We start from the raw sequence: 25,413 nt of genomic DNA, 5'->3' as shown, positions 1-25,413 counted from the left end.
CACCATATCCCCTCCCTCTTGAATCTCCCTCCCACCCTCTGTATCCCACCCCTTTAGGTGGTCACAGGGCACCAAGCTGATCTCCCTGTGCTATGTGGCTGCTTTGCAGTAGCTATTGATGTTACATTTGGTAATGTATATATGTCCATGCCACTGTCTCACTTCGTCCCGGCTTACACTTCCCCATCCCCGTGTCCTGAATTCCTTTCTCTACGTCTGTGTCCTTAATCCTGTCCTGCCCCTAGGTTCTTCATAAACTTTTTTTTTCCTTTAGATTCCATATATCTCTGTTAGCATACAGTATTTGTTTTTCTCTTTCTGACTTACTTCAGTGTGTAGGACTGACTCTAAGTCCATCCACCTCACTACAAATAACTCAGTTTTGTTTCTTTTTATGGCTGAGTAATATTCCATTTTATATATGGACCAGATCTTCTTTATCCATTCATCTGTCGATGGACACTTAGGTTGCTTCCATATCCTGGCTATTGTAAATAGAGCTGCAATGGACATTGTTGTACATAACTCTCTTTGAATTATGGTTTTCTCAGGATAAATGCCCAGTAGTTGGATTGCTGGTCGTATGGTACTTCTATTTTTAGTTTTTTAAGGAACCTCCATCCTGTTCTCCCTAGTGAGAGAGAGGCTATATCAATTTACATTCCCACCAACAGTGCAAGAGCGTTCCCTTTTCTCCAATAAATTCCTCTCCAGCATTTATTGCTTGTAGATTTTTTGATGATTGCCATTCTGACTGCTGTGAGGTGATACCTCACTGTAGTTTTGATTTGCATTTCTCTGATGATTAGTGATATTCAGCATCCTTTCATGTGTTTGCTGGCAATCTGTATATCTCCTTTGGAGAAATGTCTATTTAGGTCTTCTGCCCATTTTTGGATTGGGTTGTTTGTTTTTGTGATATTGAGCTACATGTAAATTTTGGAGATTAATCCTTTGTCATTTGCTTCATTTGAAAATATTTTCTCCCATTCTGAGGGTTGTCTTTTCCTCTTTATTATGTTTTCCTTTGCTATGCAAAAGCTTTTAAGTTTTATTAGGTCCCATTTGTTTATTTTTGTTTTTATTTCCATTTCTCTAGGAGGTGGGTCAAAAAGGATCTTGCTGTGATTTATGTCATAGAATGATCTGCCTATGTTTTCCTCTAAGAGTTTTATAGTGTCTGATCTTACATTTAGATCTCGAATCCATTTTGAGTTTATTTTTGTGTATGGTGTTGTGGAGTGTTCTAATTTCATTCTTTTACGTGTAGCTGTCCAGTTTTCCCAGCACCACTTACTGAAGAGACTGTCTTTTCTCCATTGTATATCCTTGCCTCCTTTGTCATAGATGAGTTAGCCATAGGTACGTAGGTATATCTCTGGGTTTTCTATCCTGTTCCATTGATCTATATTTCTGTTTTTGTGCCAGTACCATATAGTCTTGATTGCTGTAGCTTTGTAGTATAGTCTGAAGTCAGGAAGTCTGATTCCTCCAGCTCTTTTAATTTCCCTCAAGACTGCTTTGGCTATTCGGGGTCTTTTGTGTCTCCATACAAATTTTAAGATTTTTTTTCTTCTAGTTCTGTAGAAAATGCCACTGGTAATTTGATAGGGATTGCATTGAATCTGTCGATTGCTTTGGGTAGTACAGTCATTTTCACAATATTGATTCTTCTAATCCAAGAACATGGTTTATACCTCCATCTGTTTATATCATCTTTGATTTCTTTCAGCAGTGTCTTATAGTTTTCTGAGTGCAGGTCTTTCACCTCCTTAGGTAGGTTCATTCCTACGTATTTCATTCTTTTTGTTGCAATGGTTAATGGGATTGTTTCCTTAATTTCTGTTTCTGATTTTTCATTGTTAGTGTAGGGGAATGCAAGAGATTTCTCTTCATTAATTTTGTATCCTGAAAGTTTACCAAATTCATTGATTAGCTCTAGTAGTTTTCTGATGGCATCTTTAGGATTCACTATGTGTAGTATCGTGTCATTTGCAAACAGTGACAATTTTACTTCTTCTTTTCCAATTTGTATTCCTTTTATTTCTTTTTCTTCTCTGATTGATGTGTCTAGGACTTCCAAAACTATGTTGAATAATAGTGGTGAGAGTGGGCATCCTTGTCTTGTTCCTGATCTTAGAGGAAATGCTTTTAGTTTTTCACCATTGAGAATGATGGTGGCTGTGGGTTTGTCATATACGACCTTTATTATGTTGAGGTAGATTCCCGCTATGCCCACTTTTGGGGACTTTTTACCATAAATGGGTGTTGAATTTTTGTGAAAAGCTTTTCCTGTATCTATTGGGATGATCATATTTTTATTCTACAATTTGTTAATATGTTGTATCACATTGATTGATTTGTGTATATTGAAGAATCCTTGCATTCCTGGGATAAACCCCACCTAATCATGGCGTATGATCCTTTTAATGTGTTGTTCAATTCTGTTTCCTAGTATTTTGTTGAGGATTATTACATCTATATTCATCAGTGATATTGGTCTCAAATTTTCTTTTTCTGTAGTATCTTTGTCTGGTTTTGGTATCGGGGTGATGGTGGCCTCATAGAATGAGTTTGGGAGTGTTCCTTCCCCTGAAAATTTCTGAATAGTTTGAGAAGGTTGGGTGGTAGCTCTTGTCTAAATGTTTGATAGAATTGACCTCTGATGCCATCTGGTTCTGGACTTTTGTTTCTTGGAAGATTTTTAATCACAGTTTCAATTTCATTACTTGTGATTGTTCTGTACATATTTTCTATTTCTTCCTGGTTCAGTCTTGGAAGGTTATACCTTTCTAAGAATTTGTCCATTTCTTCCAGGTTGTCCATTTGATTGGCATAGAGTTGCTTGTAGTAGTTTCTTAGGATGCTTTGTATTTCTGTGGTGTCTGATACAACTTCTCCTTTTTCATTTCTAATTTTATTGATTTGACTCTTCTCCCTCTTTTTCTTGAGTCTGGCTAAAGGTTTATCATTTTTGTTTATCTTCTCAAAGAACCAGCTTTTAATTTTATTGATCTTTGCTACTGCTTTTCATTTATTTCTGCTCTGATCTTTATGATTTCTTTCCTTCTACTAACTTTGGGTTTTGTTCTTCTTTCTCTAGTTCCTTTAGGTGTATGTTTAGATTGTTTATTTGAGAATATTCTTGTTTCTTGAGGTAGGCTTGTATTGCTATAAACTTCCCTCTTAGAACTGCTTTCGCTGCATCCCATAGGTTTTGGATCACCATGTTTTTGTTGTCGTTTTTCTCTAGGTATTTTTTGATTTCCTCTTTTATTTCTTCAGTGATCTCTTGGTTTTTTAGTAACATATTGTTTAGCCTCCATGTGTTTGAGTTTTTTATGTTTTTTTCCCTGTAATTGATTTCTAATCTCATAGCATTGTGGTCGGAAAAGCTGCTTGGTATGATGTCAGTTTTCTTAAATTTACTGAGGCTTTATTTGTGACCCAAGATGTGATCTATCCCGGAGAATATTCTGTGTGCCATTGAGAAGAAACATGTAATCTGCTGTTTTTGGATGGAATGTCCTATAAATATCCATTAAATCTATCTGGTCTCGTGTGTCATTTAAAGCTTGTGTTTCCTTATTTTCTGTCTGGATGATCTCCATTGGTGTAAGTGTGGTGTTAAAGTGCCCCGCTATTATTGTGTTACTGTCGATTTCCTCTCTTATAGCTGTTAGCAGTTGCCTTATGTATTGAGGTGCTCCTATGTTGGGTACATATAAATTTATAATTGTTATATCTTCTTGGATTGATCCCTTGATCATTATGTAGTGTCCTTCCTTGTCTCTTATAACAATCGTTATTTTAAAATCTATTTTATCTGATATGAGTATTGCTACTCCAGCTTTCTTTTGATTTTCATTTGCATGGAATATATTTTTCCATCCCCTCACATTCAGTCTGTATGTGTCACTAGGTCTGAAATGGGTCTCTTGTAGACAGCTTATATATGGGTCTTGTTTTTGTATCCATTCAGTGAGCCTGTGTCTTTTGGTTGGAGCATTTGATCCATTCACGTTTAAGGTAATTATCGATATGTATGTTCCTCTTACTATTTTCTTAATTGTTGTGGGTTTGTCTTGGTGGGTCCTTTTCTTCTCTTGTGTTTCCCACTTAGAGAAGTTCCTTTAGCATTTGTTGTAGAGCTGGTTTTGTGGTGCTGAATTCTCTTAGCTTTTGCTTGTCTGTAAAGCTTTTGATTTCTCCGTCAAATCTGAATGAGATCCTTGCTGGGTGGAGTACTCTTGGTGGTAGGTTCTTCCCTTTCATCACTTTAAATTTATCATGCCACTCCCTTCTGGCTTGTAGATTTTCTGCTGAGAAATGAGCTGTTAACTGTATGGGAGTTCCATTGTATGTTGTCATTTTTCCCTTGTTGCTTTCAATAATTTTTCTTTGTCTTTAATTTTTGTCAGTTGGATTACTGTGTGTCTCAGCATTTTTTTCCTTTAGTTTATCCTGCCTGGGACTCTCTGCGCTCCGTGGACTTTGGTGGCTATTTCTTTTCCCATGCTAGGGAAGCTTTTGACTATAATCTCTTTAAATATTTTCTTGGGTCCTTTCTCTCGCTCTTCTCCATCTGGGACCCCTATAATGTGAATATTGTTGCATTTAATGTTGTCCCAGAGGTCTCTTAGGGTGTCTTCATTTATTTTCATTCTTTTTCTTTATTCTGTTCCATGGCAGTGATTTCCACCTTTTTGTCTTCCAGGTCACTTATCCGTTCTTCTGCCACAGTTATTCTGCTACTGATTCCTTTTAGTGTATTTTTCATTTCAGTTATTGTATTGTTCATCTCTGTTTGTATGTTCTTTAATTCTTCTAGGTGTTTGTTCCTTAATTTCTCTAGGTCTTTGTTAAGCATTTCTTGCATCTTCTCGATCTTTGCCTCCATTCTTTTTCCAAGGTCTTGGATCATCTTCACTATCATTATTCTGAATTCTTTTACTGGAAGGTTACCTATCTCCACCTCATTTTGTTGTTTTTCTGGGGATTTATCTTGTTCCTTGATCTGGTATAAAGTCCTCTGCCTTTTCATTTTCTCTGTCTTTCTGTGAATGTGGTTTTCCTTCCACAGGCTGCAGAATTGTAGTTCTTCTTGCTTCTGCTGTCTGCTCTCCGGTGATTGAGTCTATCTTAGAGGCTTGTGCAAGCTTCCTTATGGGAGGGACTGGTGGTGGGTAGAGCTGCATGTTGCTCTGGTGGGCAGAGCTTTAATCTGCTTGTCTGTGGATTAAATAAAAGTTTAATAAAAAGTTTAATCCACTTGTCTGCTGATGCATGGGGCTTGGTTCCCTCCCTGTTGGTTGTTTGGCCTGAGGCAACCCAGCACTGGAGCCTACCTCACTCTTGGTGGGGCTAATGGTGGACTGTGGGAGGGCTCACACCAAGGAGTATTTCCCAGAACTTCTGCTGCCAGTGTCGTTGTCCCCATGGTGATCCACAGCCACTCCCCACCTCTGCAGGAGACCCTCTAACACTAGCAGTTAGGTATGGTCATTCACCTATGGGGTGACTGCTCCTTCCCCTAGGTCTTGATGTGCACACTACTTTGTGTGTGCCCTCCAAGAGTGGAGTCTCTGTTGAGACTCTTGAGTCTCTGAATGCAGTTGAGACTCTGAGACTCATAGTGGAGTCGCACAGACTCCGGGTCCTGTGAAACTTCGATGCTTTGTGGTTCTAGAAATCCTATAGGAGATGGTCCACAGCAGGTCAAGCTAATGCTGTCAGTAGAGGTGGTGAAGCCAAAGATCTGCAGTTCCGACGAGAGGTGCCAATGTACATACAGGACAAAATCATCTCGTGTGAATGTAGTTCAGGCACGTTTAAGATGAATGCAGTCATGTTAATGCCTAACACCTTCTATCTTGTGCCCTTCCTCAGGGACCCCCTCCTCAGTTCCTGAGGCTCCTGTAAGTCATGTACAGGGGAATGGAGAGTGGGCTCCATCCAGTCTGAGCCCTGAGTTACCCTGTGTGTATCTTAGGATACTTTGTATTTCTGTGGTGGCTGTTGTAACATCATCCCTTTCATTTCTGATTTATTTGGGCCCTCTCTTTTTAACAAAACATACTACTGTTGTCTTTTATTCTTTACAGAAGTTTAATAAGTGTTTGATCTACTACCCTTACTCTATGTATACTTTTTGCAGTGAGATTTTTACTTTTGTTTGTTTTCTTGTTACTATCAATAATTAGTGAGACTCCTTTTAAGCTACCTTCAACATTGCTTATAAAGCTGCTTTATTAGTGATGTCAGAGCTTTAATGGAAGTCATGTTCCGGTTGTAAATTAGAATGCAGTGTGCCAGCAAAAAGCTCCTTAAGTTTATGTCTCATTACTTCTTCTTTTTTAAATTTAATTTTTATGTTTTATCAGAGTAAATTTCATTAAAATGTTTTGTTTGTTCTAGGTGTGCAAGATGTGGTTCTTTTACACATATACATGTATCTATACTTCTTCAGATCGTTTTCTCATGTAGCTTGTGACACAGTGTTGAGTAGTCTTCTCTTGGTATTCCGTAGGTCTCCGGTGATTATATATTTCACATGTGTTTCTATATCTATGTTAACCCCAATATCGTAATGTATCCAATCGTCACACCTTTCCATTTGGTGAACCATAACTTTGTTTAATGAATCTGTGATTGCCTTTCTCTGTGGAAATATCTTCATTGGTATCCATTTTTAGGTAACACCTATAAGTGATATCATAGGATATGTGTCTTTCGCTTTCTCACTTACTACAAGTTGTGTGATAACCTCGACTCATGTATGGTGCTGCAAATGGCATTGTGCTATTTTTGTCCTTGGCTAATATTCCATCTGTACATGTACCAGTTCTTTGTCCACTCACCTCTTGGTGGACTTTTTGGTTGCCTCCATGTCTTGGCTATTGTAATACTGTTGCAGTGCACATTTGCCTGCCTGTGTCTTTCCAATTCTGTCTTCTTATATTATAGGCCCAGGAGTGGGCCTCCTGTATCATATCGTATCTCAGGGTTTACCTTTAAAGTCACCACGATTCTCTCATTAGTGGCTCTTTCCAGGTTACATCCCACTTAAATTTGAGGGTATGCATTTCTCCACAACACCTTCAGCATTTATTGTTTGTAGTTTTCTTGCTGATGGATATTCTGACTGGTGTGAGCTGATAGATCTTTGTGGTTGAATTTGCATGTGACTCATAAGGCATGTCCTTTTTATTTTTCAAACTGTGATTACAGCTTAGTTCTTCAAAGTGTTTTCTTAAAGTATGTGTCACATTTTGAAATTTATTGGCCATTACATCCCTTAAGACATTTTGAGGGAAGGTTTCACTTACAGCCCTGCAGTACTTGTTCACAAGAAGTGACCATTAGCACAGGCTTTAAAGCTTCTTTTGCAGGTAACAGCCAGAGTGCGGCAGCCTTTCTTCATTCCCCATGCTGGTACTAGGGAAACAGACCTTCTGGCCAGTGGTCTTCCTCGGTTATAAATTAGAGTGGAATGTGCCCGGATAAACCCCGAAAAGCTGATGTCTGCTTAATTTTGCTTGTTTTTTAAATTTAATTTATATTTTTATTGGAGTAATATTCCATTGTGTATATGGACCACTTCTTGATGCATTCCTCTGTTGATGGACATTTTTGTTGCTTCCAAGTGTTGGCTATATTAAATATTGCTGGAGTGCAGGATTGCCAGCCTGTGACTTTTTTTTTTTTTTTTTGCGGTCCGCGGGCCTCTCACTGTTGTGGCCTCTCCCGTTGTGGAGCACAGGCTCCGGACGTGCAGGCTCAGCGGCCATGGCTCACGGGCCCAGCCGCTCCGTGGCATGTGGGATCTTCCTGGACCGGGGCATGAACACGTCTCCCCTGCATCGGCAGGTGAACTCTCAACCACTGCACCACCAGGGAAGCCCTCCTGTGACTTTTTGATTCTCCTTTTCTCAGGTGATAGGCCCAGCACTGGGTGTGACTGATTGACTAGTAGCTCAGTGTTTACATTTTCAAAGCACCTCCATTCTGGTTTCATTAGTGGCTCTTACCACGTCCCCCTTAGAACCAAGGGTACGAATTTGTCCACAATCCCTTCAGCATTTATTGTTTGCAGCATTTTTACTAATGCCCATTCTGACTGCTGTGACCTGATAGGTTTTTGTAATTTGGGTTTGCATGTCTTTAAAAATTCCTAAAATTCATGATTTTTCCATACCTTTTTTTTTTCTGTTAAAAAAAAAAGTGTGAGTACAATATATCTCTTGAAATTTTCTTCTTGGAAGGTTGCCCTCTTTTGAATTTTTGGTCGATATTCTACCCCAGGATCTTTTTGGAGGGCAGGTGTCATTACAGAACTGCAAGTTTGGTGAATATTTAGTGACCATTAGCACTGGGTTTAAAGCTGCTGTTGTGGGAAATGGCCACAAGGAGGCAGCATTTCTCCATTCCCAAATCTGGGTACTAGGGCAGGAGAGCCTGTCTGGAAGTTGTGTACCTAGGTTGTAAGTTAGAATGGACTGTGCCAGGAGAAATGCCCATGAGTTTATGTCTCATTACTTCTTCTTGGTTTTTAAAATTTATTTAATCCGGGTAATGATTAGATATTGTTTGTCCAGGTGTACACAATCTGGTTCATATGTACAATATGTATGTCTATTCATGTTCAGATCCTCTTCCCAGGTAAAATATTACAGAGTGTTCCATAGACCTCCCTTGCTATATGGTCAGTCTTTTTGATATATGTTTATAATATGTATTTGTATATGTATGCTAACGCTAATCTTAATTTATCCATTCCGCCCACCTTTCCTTTTAGATAAGCATACTTAATATCTAAGTCTGTGAGTGTCTTTCTCTGTGGAAATATGTTCATTTGTGTTAGTTATTAGATAACGCCTATAAGTGATATCATAGGATATAGATCTTTTGCTTTCTGACTTACCTCATGTTCTGTGATTTACTCCAAGCTCATCTATGGTGCCTCAAATAGCAGTGTTTCATTGTTTCCCATGGCTAATATTCTACTGTGTACATGGAACACTTCTTCTTTATCCATTCATCTGCTGATGGACATTTTGGTTGCTTCACTGTCTTGGCTATTGTGAATAAGGCTGCAGTGCAGCTTTTGCAGCCCGGGTCTTCTCGATTCTGGTCTTCTCAGGTGAGAGGCCCAGTGGTGTGACTGCTGGATTGGATGGTACCTCAATTGTTACTTTTAATTGCAGCTCCTTTCTGTTCTCATTATTGGCTGTTACCACTTTACATCTCACCAGCAGCTAGAGGGTACACAGTTCTCTAAAAGCCCTTCAGAATTTATTGTTTGTAGACTTTTTGCTGATGGTCAGTCGATTGGTGTGAGTTGAAATCTTTTTGTAGATTAGATTTGCATGAGTCTAATAATTCCTGAGGTTGAGCTTTTACCCATTTTCCTTTTTTTTTTAAAAAAAAGAGTGAGTCAAACTTACCTGTTCATACTATCTTCTTGAAAAATTTGTCAGTTTTGAATTTTATTGTCCACTCCCTACCTCTGCACAATTGTTTAGGGCAGGTGTCCTTTACAGCCCTGAGTCCTTGTGAATGTTAAGAGACCGTTAGCTGTGGGCTTAAAGCCGCTCTTGCGGGAAATGGCCACAAGGTGGCAGAATTTCTACATTTCTAACTCTGGGTTTTTTGGCAGCAGAGCCTTCCTGGAAATCGTGTTAGTAGGCTTCAAATTAGAGTGGAATGTGCCAGGGCACATCCCCAAGAGATTATATCTCCTTACTTCTTGTTTGTTTTTTTTAATTTCATTTTTATTAATTATCAGAGCAAATTTGATTAAAATGTTGTGTTTGTTCTAGGTGTACAGAATCTGGTTCATCAGATCAATGTATCTGTCTATGCCTCTTTGGATCCTTTCCCGTGTATGTTATTATAGAGCGTTGAGTAGACATCTCTTGGTATTCCATACGTATTTTGTGATTATATATTTCATATGTATTGGTACATGTCTGTTAACACCCATATCCTAATTCATACATTCCTTACACTTTTCCATTTGGTTAAACATAATTTTTTTTCTTAATCCATGCTTTTCCTTCTCTTGGAAATAAGTTCATGAGTATCAATTTTTAGGTAACACCTATAACTGATGTCATAGGATATCTGTCTTTCAGTTTCTTTCTTACTTCAAGTTGGGTGATTATCTCTAGGTCCTTATATGGTGGTGCAAACGGCACTGTTTCATTGTTTTCCATAGCTAATATTCCATTGTTTACATGGGCCACTTCCTCTTTGCGCATTTTTCTGTTGATGGACATTTTGGTTTCTTCCAAGTCTTGGCTATGTTAAATGTTCCTGCAGTGCAGGATTGCCAGCCTGTGTCTTTTCCATTCTGCTCTGCTCAGGTGATAGGCGCATCAAAGGACCTACCAGATCATGTGGTAGCTCAATTTTTACCCTTAATCGCACCTCCATTATGTTCTCACTACTTTCTGTTACCAGTTTACATCCCCCCAGCAGCTAGAGGGTACACAGTTCTCTGAAACCCCATTCAGCATTTATTCTTTGTAGACTTTTTTTCTGAAGAACATTCTGACGGCTGTGAGGTGAACATTTCTGTAATTGGATTTGCATGGCTTTATTAATTGCTGATGCTGCGCATTTTTCAATTCCCTTTTATTTAAAAAAAAAAGACAAAATGTGCGTAAAATATGCCTCTTGACATTGTCTTCTTGAAATGTTGACATCTTTTGAATTTTCTGGTTGATTTATGACCCCAGGATTTTTTTTGATGGCAGGTGTCATTTACAGTCCTGCAATTATTTTGAATATTAAGTGACCATTACCGCTGTTGTGTGAAACGAGCAGAAGGCGGCAGCACTTCTCCTTACCAAATCTGTTTAATAGGGCAACAGAGCCATAATGGAAGTTGTGTGGTAGGTTGTAAATTAGAACGGAATGTGCCAGGAAAAGCCCCTTAAGTTTATGTCTCATTACTTCTTGTTCGTTTCTTTAATTTTTTATTCTTTATCATCACAGCAAATTAGATTACAATGTTTGGTTTGTTTTAGGTGTGCAAGATGTGGTTCTTTTACACATATACATATATGTATTCTTCTTCAGATCCTTTTCCCATGTAGGTTATGACACAAGGTTGAGTAGCCTTCTCTTGGTATGCCGTAGGTTTTTGGTGATTATATATTTCACATGTGTTTGTATATCTCTGTTAACCCCAGTATTGTAATGTATCCAATCCTCACACCTTGGTTTAATGAATCTGTGATTGCCTTTCTCTGTGGAAATATCTTCATTGGTATCAATTTTTCGGTAACACCCATAAATGATATGATAGGATATGTGTCTTTCACTTTCTTACTTACTACCAGTTGCCTGATTACCTCTAGATTCCTCTATGGTCCTGCAAATGGCATTGTTTCATTTTTTTCCTTGGCTAACATTCCATCTCTACATGTAGCAGTTTTTCTTTGTCCACTCATCTCTTGATGGACGTTTTGGTTGCGTCCATGTCTTGGCTATTGCAGTACTTCTACAGTGCAGATTTGCCTGCCTGTGTCTTTCCAATTCTGTCTTCTTAGGATATAGCCCGAGAAGTGGGCCTGCTGGATCGTATGGTAGCTCAAAGTTTACCTTTTAAAGGCACCTCCATTCTGTTCCCATTAGTGGCTCTTACCAGGTTACGTCCCACTTCAAATGGAGGGTATGCATTTCTCCAAAACCTCTTCAGCATTGATCGTTTGTAGTTTCTTTTGCTGATGGTTATTCTGAGTGTTGTGAGCTGATACTTCTTTGTGGTTGGATATGCATGTGTCTCATACTCCCTTGAAATTGAGCTTTCAGGCATGTCCTTTTATTTTTCAAGCTGTTATTGCAGCTGACTTCTTCAAATTGCTTTCTTGAAGTATGTGCCACATTTTGAAACTTTTTGGCCTTTACCTGCATCAAGACTTTTTAAGGGCAGGTTTCATTTGCAGCCCTGCAGTACTTGTGCATATGAAGTGCCCATTAGCACAGATTTCAAAGCTGCTGTTGCAGGTATCGGCCAGAAGGTGGCAGCATTTCTACGTTCCCCACTCTGGTACCAAGGGAAACAGACCTTCGTGCCACTGGTGTTCCTCAGTTATAAATTAGAGTGGAATGTGCCCGGATAAACCCACCAAAGCTGATGTCTCCTTACTTTGTTTTTGAAATTTAATTTATATATTTTATTGGAGTAATATTCCATTCTGTACATGGACCACTTCTTCTTTGTGCACTGCTCTGTGGATGGACATTTTCGTTGCTTCCAAGTGTTGCCTCTGGTAAATATTGCTGGAGTGCAGTATTGCCAGCCTGTGACTTTTGATTCTCATTTTCTCAGATGATAGGCCCAGCAGTGGGTATGATTCACTGACTGGTAACTCAGTGTTTACCTTTTCAAAGCACCTGCATTGTGTTTTCGTTAGTGGCTCTTACCACGTCCCAATTAACACCGAGGGTACGCATTTTTCCACAAGCCCTTCGGCATTTATTGTTTTTAGAAGGTTTGCTCATGGCCATTCTGACTGGTGTGAGCTGATAGGTTTTTGTAATTTGGATTTGCATGTCTTTAATAATTCCTAATATTCAGCATTTTCCCACACCTTTCTCTTTTATTTAGAAAAAAAATGGTGAGTACAATATACCTCTTGAAATTGTCTTTTTGGAAGGTTGCCCTCTTTTGAATTTTGTGGTCGATTTTCGACCCCAGGAATTTTTTTTGAGGGCACGTGTCATTTACAGGCCTGCAGTGAGTGTGAATATTTAGTGACCATTAGCACTGGGTTTAAAGCTGCTGTTGTGGGAGACGGCCACAAGGCGGCAGCTTTTCTCCATTCCCAAATCTGAGTAATAGGGCAGCAGAGCCTTTCTGGAAGTAGTGTTCCCAGGGTGTAAATTAGAATGGAATGTGCCAGGAAAAAGCCCCTGAAGTTTATGTCTCATTACTTCTTGTTTGTTGTTTTAATCAGGGTAATGATTAGAATACAGTTTGTCCTAGGTGTACACAATCTGGTTCATTAGTACATCATATATATCTATTCATATACAGATCCTTTACCCATGTAAAGGATTACAGAGTGTTCTGTAGACCTCCCTTGCTGTGTGCTCGGGCTTTTTGATATATGTTATTAATCTGTTTTCTACAGGTACAGTAAACCTAATCTTAATTTATCCATTGCCACCACCTTTCCTTTTAGATAAGCGTATATGTTTTCTAAGTCTGTGTGTGTCTTTCTCTGTGGAAATATGTCCATTTTTTTCAGTTGTTAACACCTATAAGTGATATCATAGGATGTATGTCTTTTGCTTTCCAACTTACCTCATGTTCTGTGATCATCTCTAGGCTCATCTATGGTACCTCAAAGAGCAGTGTTTCATTGTTTTCCATGGCTAATATTCCATTGTGTACATGGACCGCTTCTTCTTTATCCATTCATCTGTTGCTGGACATTTTGGTTGCTTCCCTGTCTTGGCTATTGTGAATAAGGTTGCAGTGCAGCTTTTGCAGCCTCTGTCTTCTGGATTCTGGTCTTCTTGGGTGTGAGGCCCAGCGGAGGGCCTCCTGCGTCGAATGGTAGCTCAATTTTTACTTTTAAACAGCTCCTTTCTGCTCTCATTATTGGCTGTTACCACTTTCCATCTCACTGGCAGCTGGAGGGTACACAGTTCTCGAAAACCACTTCAACATTTATTATTTGTAGACTTTTTGTTGATGGTCAGTCGACCTGTGTGAGTTGAAAGCTTTTTGCAGATTACATTTGCATGAGTGTAATAATTCCTGAGGTTGAGCTTTCATCCATTTGCCTCTTTTTTAAAAGACAGTGAGTAAAACTTACATCTTCATACTATCTTCTTGCAAAATTTGCCTGTTTTGAAGTTTGTTGGCCATTCCCTACCTCAGGACAGTTTTTGAGGGCAGGTGTCGTTTACAGCCCTGAGTCCTTGTGAATGTTCAGTGACCATTAGCTCTGGGTTTAAAGCCACTCTTGCGGGAAACGGCCACAAGGCGGCAGCATTTCTACATTTCCAACTCTGGGTTTTGGGGCAGCAGAGCCCTTCCTGGAAATAGTGTTAGTAGGCTACAAATTAGAGTGGAATGTGTCAGGGCACACCCCCAAGAGCTTATATCTCCTTACCTCTTGTTTGTTTTTTAAATTTAATATGTATTTATTATCAGAGCAAATTTGATAAAAATGTTGTGTTTGTTCTAGTTGTACAGCATCTGGTTCATTACATCTATGCATCTATCTATTCATCTTTGGTTCCTTTCCCATGTAGGTTATTACAGAGTGATGAGCTCAGTTTTTAACTTTAAACGCACCGCTGTTCTCTTCTCACCTACTGGCTGTTACCAGTTCACGTCCCAGCAGCAGCTAGAGGGTACACAGTTCCTAAAACCATTTCAGCATTCATGTTTTGTAGACGATTTTGCTGGTGATGATTCTGACGGTGGTAAGGTGAACGTTTTTGTAGATTGCGTTTTCCTGGCTATATTAGTTCCTGATATTGAGCATTATTCCATGCATTTTTTTTACCAAAATAAAAAGACAAATTGTGTGCAAAATATGCCTCTTGACATTGTCTTTTTGATATGTTGACGTCTTTTTAATTTTCTGGTCGATTTACGACCCCAGGAATTTTTTGAGGCCCGGTGTCCTTTACAGTCCTGCACATATTTTGGATATTTATTAAGTGACCATTAGCTCTTGGTTTAAAGCTGCTGTTGTGTGAAACAGCCACAAGGCGGCAGCATTTCTCCTTTACCAAATCCGGTTACCAGGGCAGCAGAGCCTTAATGGAAGTCCTGTTCTAGGTTGAAAATTAGAATGGAACGTGCCAGGAGAAATTCCTTCGTTTATGTCTCATTATTTCTTGTTCATATTTTCAATTTAATTTTTTTATTTTTTATTGCAGCAAACTCGATTACAATGTTTGTTTGTTTGTTTTGTTCTAGGTGTGCAAGATGTGGCTCTTTCACACATATACATATATCTATTCTTCTTCGGATCCTTTTCCCAGGTAGGTTATGACACAATGTTGTGTAGTCTTCTCTTGGTATTCTGTAGGCCTCTGGTGATTATATATTTCACCTGTGTTTGTATATCTCTGTTAACCCCAATATCGTAATGTATCCAATCCTCACACCTTTCGATTTGGGGAACCGTAAGTTGGTTTCATGAATCTGTGATTGCCTTTCTCTGTGGAAATATCTTCATTGGTATCAATTTTTAGGTAACACCTGTAAGTGATATACGTTAGGTGTCTTTTGCTTTCTCACTTACTACAAGTTGCGTGATTACCTCTAGACTCATCTATGGTGCTGCAAGTGGCATTGTTTCATTTTTTCCCGAGCTAATATTCCATCTCTACATGTAGCAGTTCTTCTTTGTCCACCCATCTGTTGATGGACTTTTGGTTGTTTCCATGTCTTGGCTGTTGTAATACTGCTGCAGTGCAGATTTGCCTGCCTGTGCCTTTCCGATTCTGTCTTCTTAGGTTATAGGCCCACGAGTGGGCCTGCTGGATCATATGGTAGCTCAATGTTTACCTTTTAAAGGCACCTCCGTTCTGTTCCCATTAGTGGCTCTTACCAGGTTATGTCCCACTTCAAATGGAGGGTATGCATTTCTCCACAACCTCTTCAGCATTGATCGTTTGTAGTTTCTTTCCTGATGGTTATTCTCAATGGTGTGAACTGATACCTCTGTGTGGTTGGATTTGCATATGTCTCATAATCCCTTGAAATTGAGCTTTGAGGCATGTCCTTTTATTTTTCAAACTGTTATTACAGCTTAGTTCTTCAAATGGTTTTCTTGAAATATGTGCCACGTATTGAAATATTTTGGCCTTTACCTCCCTCGAGGCATGATGAGGGCAGGTTTCCTTTACAACCCTGCAGTACTTGTTCAAATGAAGTGACAATTGGCATAGGTTTTACAGCTGGTTTTGCAGGTAACGGCCAGAGGGTGGCAGCATTTCGTAATTCTATGAAATGTAATTGAACACAAAATATTTTTTTTCGTTTAAATTTCCGTTTTTTTTTTTTTTTTTTTTTTTTTTTGCGGTACGCAAGCGTCTCACTGTTGTGGCATCTCCCGTTGTGGAGCACAGGTTCCGGATGTGCAGGCCCAGCAGCCATGGCTTACGGGCCTAGCTGCTCCACGGCATGAGGGATCCTCCCGGACCGCGGCACGAACCTGTGTCCCCTGCATTGGCAGGAGGACTCTCAACCACTGCGCCACCAGGGAAGCCCCACTGTTACTTTTTTAAAGTACAATTATAATTGAAGTTCTTTGTAACAAGTGAAATTTAAAAAGATGAAAGGAAAAGATAATATTTTACCACTTGCCATCCTTTCCCATTTACTGAAACGACCAGCATAATGTGTAGCTTTCTCATTTTATCCAGGTGTTCGTTACATCTGGAACATCATGTTTCTGACTGTAGAAAAACAGATTTAGCTCTCACACGTTTTGTAGGCTACATAACAGTCCATAGAACAGAAGTACCAACTATTTCAGACTTAGCTTTTTGAGGGACACTCAGGTTACTTTCTGTTTTATTTTGTTGTTCTTTTTTTTCGGGAGTGGTAGGAGTTTATTAATTAATTTATTTTTTATTGCTGTGTTGGGTCTGAGTTTCTGTGCGAGGGCTTTCTCTAGTTGTGGCAAGCTGGGGGGCCGCTCTTCATCTCGCCGCATGGGCCTCTCACTATCGTGGCCTCTCTTGTTGCGGAGCACAGGCTCCAGATGCGTGGGCTCGGTGGTTGTGGCTTAATCACCTAGTTGCTCCGCGGCATGTGGGATCCTCCCAGACCAGGGCTCGAACCTGTGTCCCCTGCATTAGCAGGCAGATTCTCAACCACTGCACCACCAGGGAAGCCCCCTATTTTGTTGTTATGCTAATTTGCTTTAACCCAAGAAAATATTTTTTGAAATACAAAAAAACAAAATTAAGCTGGGGTAAGGATTAGGGTTTCGGGTTAGGGTTAGGATACGGGTTAGGATTATTGTACGGTTTAGAGTATGGTTCAGGGTTAGGGTTATGGTATGGGTTAGTGTTAGGGTACAGTTTAGGGTATGGCTTAGTGTTAGGGTATGGCTTAGGATTGCGGTATGGTTTATGTTCGGGGTTAACGTTAGGTTTAGTGTACGGGTTAGCCTTAGGTACGGGTTAGGGTAAGGGTTAGGTTTAGGTATACTGTTAAGGGACGGGGACGGTATAGGGTACAGGTTAGGATACGACGACGGTTTAGGGTTAGCGTACGTGTTAGGGTACGGGTTAGTGTACGGGTTCGGATTAGGGTCCAGGTTAGGGTAAGGCTTCGGGTGAGAGTTAGGGTTAGGGAACGGGGACGGTTTAGGGTACAGGTTAGGGTACGACGATGGTTTAGGGTTAGGGTACGGGTTAGTGTTAGTGTACGGGTTCGAGTAAGGCTTCGGGTGAGTGTTAGGGTTAGGGAACAGGGACGCTTTAGGGTACAGGTTAGGGTACGACGACAGTTTAGGTCTAGTGTACGTGTTGAAATGGGTTCGGGTTAGAGTAAGGCTTCGGGTAAGTGTTATGGTTAGAGTTAGGGAACGGGGATGGTTTAGGGTACCGTTTAGGGTACGACGACGATTTAGGGTTAGCTACGGGTTAGGGTATGGGTTAGTGTTAGTGTATGGGTTAGAATTAGGGTCCGGGTTAGGGTAAGGCTTGGGGTAAGGGTTAGGGTACAGGTTAGTGTTAGTGCTGGGTTAAGATTAGGGTTAGAGTGAGGGAACGGGGACGGCTTAGGGTACAGGTTAGGGTATGACAAGTGTTTAGGGTTAGCGTACGTATTAGGGTACGGGTCAGTGTTAGTGTACGGGTTAGGGTAAGCCTTCGGGTAAGGGTTAGGGAACTGGTATGGTTTAGGGTACGAAAACGGTTTAGGGTTAGCGTACGTGTTAGGGTATGGTTTATTGTTAGTGTACAGGTTTGGATTAGGGTATTGGTTAGGGCAAGGCTTCAGGTAAGGTTGGTTAGGGTAAGGGTTAGGGAACGGGGATGGTTCAGGGTAGAGGTTAGGGTACGACAACGGTTTAGGGTGAGCGTACGTGTTAGGTTACTGGTTAGTGTTAGCGTACGGGTTAGGGAAAGGCTTCGGGTAAAGGTTACGGTTAGGTTTAGGGTTATGGTTAGGGGACGGGGACCGTTTAGGGTACAGGTTAGTGTACGACAACGGTTTAGGGTGAGCGTACGTGTTAGGTACGGGATAGTGTTAGCGGACGGGTTAGGGTAAGGGTTAGGGTACAGGTTAGGGTACGACGACAGTTTAGGTCTAGCGTACGTGTTGAAATGGGTTCGGGTTAGAGTAAGGCTTCAGGTGAGTGTTGTTAGGGTTAGGGAACGGGGACAGTTTAGGGTACGACGACGATTTAGGGTTAGCGTACGGGTTAGGGTGGGTTAGTGTTAGTGTATGGGTTAGGATTAGGGTACGGGTTAGGGTGAGGGAACGGGGACAGCTTAGGGTACAGGTTAGGGTACGACAACATTTTAGGGTTAGGGTAAGGGTTGGGGATGGGCACAGTACAGGTTTCTGTAAAACAACGGTTTAGCATTAGCATTCGACGGTACAGGTAAGTGTTCAAGTTATAGTTAGTCCTACTCTTAGTCCCAAAGTCGTGAACCTGTCCCTAACTAAGGCCTGCGGGCTCCTCCTAACTCACACTGGAGCTAACAAAGGCTCTGATGCTCCCCCTGTAATGCCCTTCAGGCATCAATAAGTTAAAGTCCTGACATTATTCGGAGGTAATATCCTGACCCGTATCTTACCAATCTGCTAAAACTATCCCAAAGTACACCCTGACAATGTCCATAACTAAGTGAGGCCCTGACAGTATCTTCTACGAACACACAAAGGTTGATCCTACACAGACACCTGTACTACTGCTACGTCTTACCCTAACACTGTCCCTCACTCAAGCCCTACAGATAGGCCTCACTAGGCCCTGTTGGCATAGCTTACTTAGGCTCTGACGCTATCCCTAGGTCATTTCGTGACACTATCCCTGACCTGTAAACTAACTCTGTCCCAAGCTAATTACCTGCCTCTTATCCTCACTGAAGCCCTAATGCTCCCCCTAACTAATTAAGTCCCTGACACTTTCTCTAACTAAGGCCCACACACTGTCCTTAAGGAAGCCCTGTCTCTGTCCGTAAGTAAAGGCCTAAGACTCTACCTAACTCAGGCCCTGTAGCTATGCTTAAGTGACCCCTTCATGCTGTAACTAACTCAAACCCTGATCATGTCTTTAACTAAGACCATATTGCTGACCCAACAAAGGCCCTGATACACCTTCTACATGCCCTGACAGTGTCCTCACCTAATGGCCTGACAAAAAGCCTCACTCAGTCCCTGGCACTCTCCCTCTGTCCCTACCTGAAGCCATGACACTAATTCTTAATACATCCCCGATACTCTCAGTGACTAACGTCTTCACAATTGCCCTAGGTCGTTTCCTCAGACGATCCCAAAACTTAGCAACTTTCCTACCTCTTATGCTAACTGAAGCCCTTATGCTGTGAATACCTCAGGCCCTGAATTTAGTCCCACGGCCGTGACACTGTCCCTAACTAACGCTCTAACACTATTCCTAACTCAGGCCCTGCCACAGTACATAAAACAGACACAGATGCTGCTCCTATCTATCTCAGGCCTTGACACTTTCCCTGACTAGACTAAAGCTCTGCTACCGTCAATATCTAAAGTCCTGACAGTATCCTGAGCTTCTTATATCCTGACTCATGTTTTATTAAAGTCCTGAAACTGTCCCACAGAAAGCCTTGACGCTGTCCCTGAGCCCATGACGCTCTCTCTACCACAGGCCCTGATAATATCGTTAACAAACCCCTTATTCTGTTCCTACCGAGGCCCTTATGCTGCTCCTTAATCATGCCCTGACACTGACTCCAGGCCTCAATCACGCCCTCTCACTCTCCCTAACTCAGGCTCTAACGCTGTCCCTTCCTGAAGCCCTGACACTGCACCTAAATTAGGAACTGATACTCTAAGTAGGTATGGTCCTCACACTAAACCTACGTCATGTTCTGACGCTATTCCTACACCTCAACCTAACCTTCTCTTTACATAACGTCAAGTCTCTTATGCTAACTAAATCCCTAATGCTGTCCCGACCTAAGGCCCTAAATTTAGTCCCAAGACCGTCAACCCGGCTCCAACTGAGGCCTGCAGGCTGTCATTAACAAAGACCCTCAACTTATCTATAACTAATGCACTGACACTCTCCCTAATTAAAAACTGAGACTGTCTCTGACTAACTCCCTGACTCTGTCTTTAACTACTGGCATCACTCTTTCTCTAACCAACTTGCTAACACATTCCCTAACTAACACCCTGACACAATCCCTAATAACTTGCCCTGTCCCTCATTAATGCCCTGATTCACGCCATACATGATGAACAAAAGACAACACTAAAGTCCAGACAATGTCACTAATGACCCAAAACGTCTCTAAGGCCCTCAATTTATCTTTACCAAAGGCCATGACAGTGTGCCTAATGAAGAACCTGACACTGTCTCTAACTAAAACCCTGAGTCACTCTTTCCCCAACTACTCCCTGACGCTGCCCCCACCCAAAGCCCTGACGGTGTGCCTCATTGCCTGAGCTGTCTTTCAATAATACCCTCACCCTGTCCATAACTAACGCCTGATGATGTCCCTAACCAACAACCTGAAGTGTCTCTTACTAAGCCCCTCAAGTTTTTCTCTGAGGCCCTGAAACTCTCCCTAATTAAGGCCTTCACACTGTATGTAATACCCTGATACAGCTCCTACCTGAGATTCTGATTCTTTCACTAAGACCTTGAAGTCTCTGCCTGAGAAGCTGACACTGTCTATAACTAATTTCCTCCCTACATAACCCCCTAACACTGGTCCTAACTACAGCCCTGACACTAACCCTATCTAAGGCCCTGACGATATCTCTAATAGACTTCAATGTCCCTCACTCCGATCCTGAACCTCTCCATTACTAAGGCCCTGAATATATGCCTGAAGACAACTCTGACCCTATCCCCTAAGGCCCTGACCCTCTTCCAAACTAAGGGCCTTGATGCTCTCTCTACAGAAGGCCCTCACACTGCCCCTAAATGACGACCTCACACTGATCCCAAGTATGGACCTGCTCCTCTGCATAACTAACTAATGCCCTGAAGATGTCCGTCATTAAAACTCTGACACTGTCCCTAGCTAATGCCCTAAGCTATAAATTACAAAATCCCCAACACTATCCCCAAAACGCTGACACCCTCCCTAACTTAGGCTTTGATACTCTCCCTTACTGCCTAAGCGGTCACAAAATAACACCCAGATTCTGTTACTAGGGCCCTGAATATATCCCTAAGAAAGTGTCTGAAGTGTCCCTAACTAAACTAATAGCCTGAACTGTCTCTTACTAAAGCCCTCAAGTTATTTCTGAGGTCCTGACAACGCTGTCCCTAACTAAGGCCCTATTGCTGGCCCTAAATAACGTCCTGATGCTGAATCTAATTGGGACCCTAATGCTCTTCCTAACTAACTCCTTCATGCTCACTCTCCCTGAGTCCCTAAAACTGTCTGTAACCAATGACCTGACTCTTTAACTAACACCCTACTTTTTTCCCTCATTAATGCCCTGACACTAGCCGACACTACAGCCCTGATGCTGGCCCAATCTAACACCTTGACAATGTCCCTAACAGCCTTAGATGTCCCTCACTGTTAGCCTTACCCTGTCCCTCACAAAGACCCTGACCCTCTTCCTAACTAACATTCAAACGATGTCTCTACCTGAGACACTGTCACTGTCTATAATAATGTCCAACTCTTTCCCTAACACCCTAATCCCCTCCATAACTAAAGCCCAGAATATGTCCCTAAGTATGTCTCTGAAGCTGTCCTTAACTAAGGCCCTAATACTCTCTCTATGTAAGGCACGGACACTAATAGCCTGACTCTTTCCCTAATTAATACCCTGATGCTATCGGTAATTGAGGCCCTGAAGATGTCCCTAATACCCTTAGGTGTTCCTCTATATCACCCTGATCCTGTCCATAACTAAAGCCCTGAATATATCCCTACCAAAGTGTCTGACACTGTCCCTAACTAACGCCCTGATACTATCTCTACCTCAGAATCTGAAATTCTAATCTCCTGACTCTCCCTAACTAACATCCTGACGCTACCCCTAAGTAACGCCCTGACACTCTTCTTAACTAACGACTTGCCGCTGTCCCTACCTAAAACCCTGACATTCTCTGTAACTAATGACCTGACTCTTTCCCTAACTAACACCCTAGTTTTCGCCCTAACTAATGCCCTGACACTGGTTCTCATTATGACCATGATACTACCTCTAAGGTCCTGCATATATCCCTAAGCAACAGCCTGAACTGTGTTTAACTAAGCCTCTCACGTTATCTCTAAGTGAAACACTGACACTTTCCCTAACTTAGGACCTGATGCTGTCCCTTATAGTCTAAGCTGTCACTAAATAATGCCCTGATGCTGTCCATAACTAAGGTCCTAACTATGTCCCTAAGAAAGTCTCTTACGATGTCCCTAACGACCTGAACTCTCTCTTACTAAGGCCCTACATTATCTCTACGTGAGGCCCTGATGCTCTCCCTAACTATGGCCCTGAAGCTGTCACGCATAACATTTACTGTCACTAAATAATACCCCTATCCTGACCATTACTAAGGCCCAGAATATATCCCTAAGAAAGTCTTTCATGTGTCTCTAACTAACGGCCTCAACAGGCTTATACTAGAGCTGTCAGATTTTCTCTGAGGTCCTGACACTATCCCTAACTAAGGCCTAGCAGCTGCCCCTAACTAATATCCTGACGTTTTCCGTAATATGGGTGAAGCTCCGATGCTCTTCTTCACTAACGCCTAAACAAATTCTCTACCTGAGGCCCTAACACTGTCTGTAACTAATAACCTGACTCTTTACCTAACTAACAAACACGCTAATTATATCCCTCACTAATGCCCTGACAATGGTCTTACCTTTGGCCCTGATGCTGGCCCTAAGTAATGACATGACACTGGCCCTTACTAAGGCCTCACTCCGGGGTTCTCCAAGGCTACTGAGCAGTTCTCTGTTGTCCGCATCTCTACCCAACTATGTGCCAGCAGCCACTCTAACATTCTGCAATACAGTGGTCCCACATGCGATCTGCCTGTGTACGGTCACCTGCAGGAGGAAAGTCATGGCCACTCCACCCTCCAAGAGACTGCGACTCACGGTAGGAACCTCTCAGCCACTGGCTGGACACAGGGTTCTGGGTCCTTGTTTGTTGTACACCCCTTGCAGTTACCTCTAACATTTTTAACTGTATGTTCCCCCCCCACCGCATATTTATAATATAAATTATTTGCCACATTAAAATCCAGTAATGACACTCTTACAATGAGCAGGAGAACACTGGATGCCCCCCCCCAATAATCTATTACTTGGAGGATTTAAAATTCTAATAAAAAAACACTCACTCTCCTCACCCGCTTGGGCATCACCACAAATCAGGAATCAGCTGCATCCTTTATTTCTCCCTCTGATTTTCCTGAACCTTTCCTTCCAGGAGAAATCTCTTCGCTCCACGGAAGCTGTGAGTGGTGGCCTTCACGTAAATCTGAGACTAAAGGACAACAGGAAGAGAGACACAGGAGGACATGAGAATCGCTGACGGAGAGAACCACGGGCATCCACATTCAATCGCAAACAGAGAGTCTACATTAGTCTCCAGCGAAGCTAATGTCCACCAGGGTCTAGCCCCACTAACCTTGTCACCTGGTGAAGGAGACTGGAGGCAGCGAAACCCCCATAGCCACTCTCACAGAAATCAGGGAGAGCATCCCTAACAGTCAAACTGAAAATGGTCATGATATGAAAGAATAACATACCCTTTCAGAAAACTGAAGACTGTTCTCTTGCTTCTCAAAAACTTACAAATACTCTGTGTCCTTCTAGAAGCATATTGAAACCTTCAGCCTTAGACGGCAGTAATGGGAGGGCATCTGAGCTCAAAACCATCCAACACTCACACCCTAAGGGTGCTGAGGATGACCCGTGTCCACCCCTCGGCTGCTGTGGGGCCTGAAATCCCCTAATCACTGAGGACGACAGGGCCTCACAGACACTCCACTGGACCACCAAGGGCTTGGCTGGTGGGCTAAAATCCTTTATTAAATACATGCTTTGCGAACATCTTCGCCATTTTCGATAATGGATTATCTTATTCCTTGCTCCTTTTATACACAACTGTTTTTCATTTTCAAAAGTCCAATTCATCTATTTTGTCTTTTGTTCCTTCTGCTTTTTGTAGATCTACAAAATCATGATCAAATCCGAGGTCATGAACACGGACTCTCATGTTTTCTTCTACGAGTTTTATAATTTTGCTTCTGCCATATAGACCTTTCGTCCATTTTCGGTTCATTTTGCATATGGCAGAAGGGTAGGTAAGGTTCCAACTTTACTCTTCTGCATGTGGCTATCCAGTTGTTCCAGAACCTGTGCTCACACTTTGGGAGAAAATACCTGCAAATAATGTGATCAACAAGAGCTTACTTCTAAAATACACAAACAGCTCATACAACTCAAAGAACAAAAAAAATCAAAAAATATACACAATTTTAGAAAGTCTAACTACACATTTCTCCAAAAACATACAGATTACCAAGAGGCACCTGAAAAGATGCTCCACATCGCTAATTATTAGAGAATCCCAATCAAAACTACACTTAGGGGCTTCCCTGGTGGTGCAGTTGTTGGGAGTCCGCCTGCTGATGCAGGGGACGTGGGTTCGTGCCCTGGTCCGGGAGGATCCCGCGTGCCGCGGAGTGGCTGGGCCCGCGGGCCGTGGCCACTGGGCCTGCGCGTCCGGAGCCTGTGCTCCGCAGTGGGAGAGACCACAGAGGTGAGAGGCCCACGTACCATAAAAAAAAAAAAAAACTACACTTAGTTATCACCTCATAGTGTTAACAATGGGCATCATTCAGAAGTCTAGAAATAAATGCTAGAAAGGCTGTGCAGAAAAACGAACCCTCCTACACTACTGGGGAAAATGTAAATTGATGCAACCACTATGAAAACCAGTATGAACGTTCCTCAAAAACTAAACATAAAATTATCATATATACCAGCAATCCCACTCCTGGGCACACATCCAAACAAAACTATAATTCAACAACATACGTGCACCTCAGCATTCACAACAACACTATTCACAATAGCCAAAACATGGAAGCAACCTGAATGTCCCTCAACAGATGAATGGATATACAACATATAGTACACATATAAAATGGAATATTACTCACCCATAAAACAGAATTAAATAAGGCCATTTGCAGCTACATGGATAGACCTAGAGATTATCAT

The 25,413-nt window shown here is 41.7% G+C and overlaps 1 long non-coding RNA gene across 1 annotated transcript in view; it reads left to right on the top strand.

Annotated features, from left to right (window-relative positions):
- LOC113614967 (uncharacterized) overlaps window positions 1-24,692 on the top strand; it is a 44,698-nt gene extending 20,006 nt beyond the window's left edge. The window contains exon 3 of the long non-coding RNA XR_003430796.1: window positions 23,612-24,692. This is a non-coding gene — a long non-coding RNA (uncharacterized LOC113614967). The remainder of the gene's footprint in view (window positions 1-23,611) is intronic.
- The last annotated feature ends 721 nt before the right edge of the window (window positions 24,693-25,413 follow it).

The sequence above is a fragment of the Aethalodelphis obliquidens genome, unplaced genomic scaffold (assembly GCF_003676395.1).
Source record: "Aethalodelphis obliquidens isolate GAN/ISIS:26980383/991018 unplaced genomic scaffold, ASM367639v1 scaffold109, whole genome shotgun sequence".
Classification (NCBI taxonomy): Eukaryota; Metazoa; Chordata; class Mammalia; order Artiodactyla; family Delphinidae; genus Aethalodelphis; species Aethalodelphis obliquidens.
The sequence above is the reverse complement of the archived record's forward strand: the minus strand, read 5'-3'. Positions and strand labels throughout refer to the sequence as shown.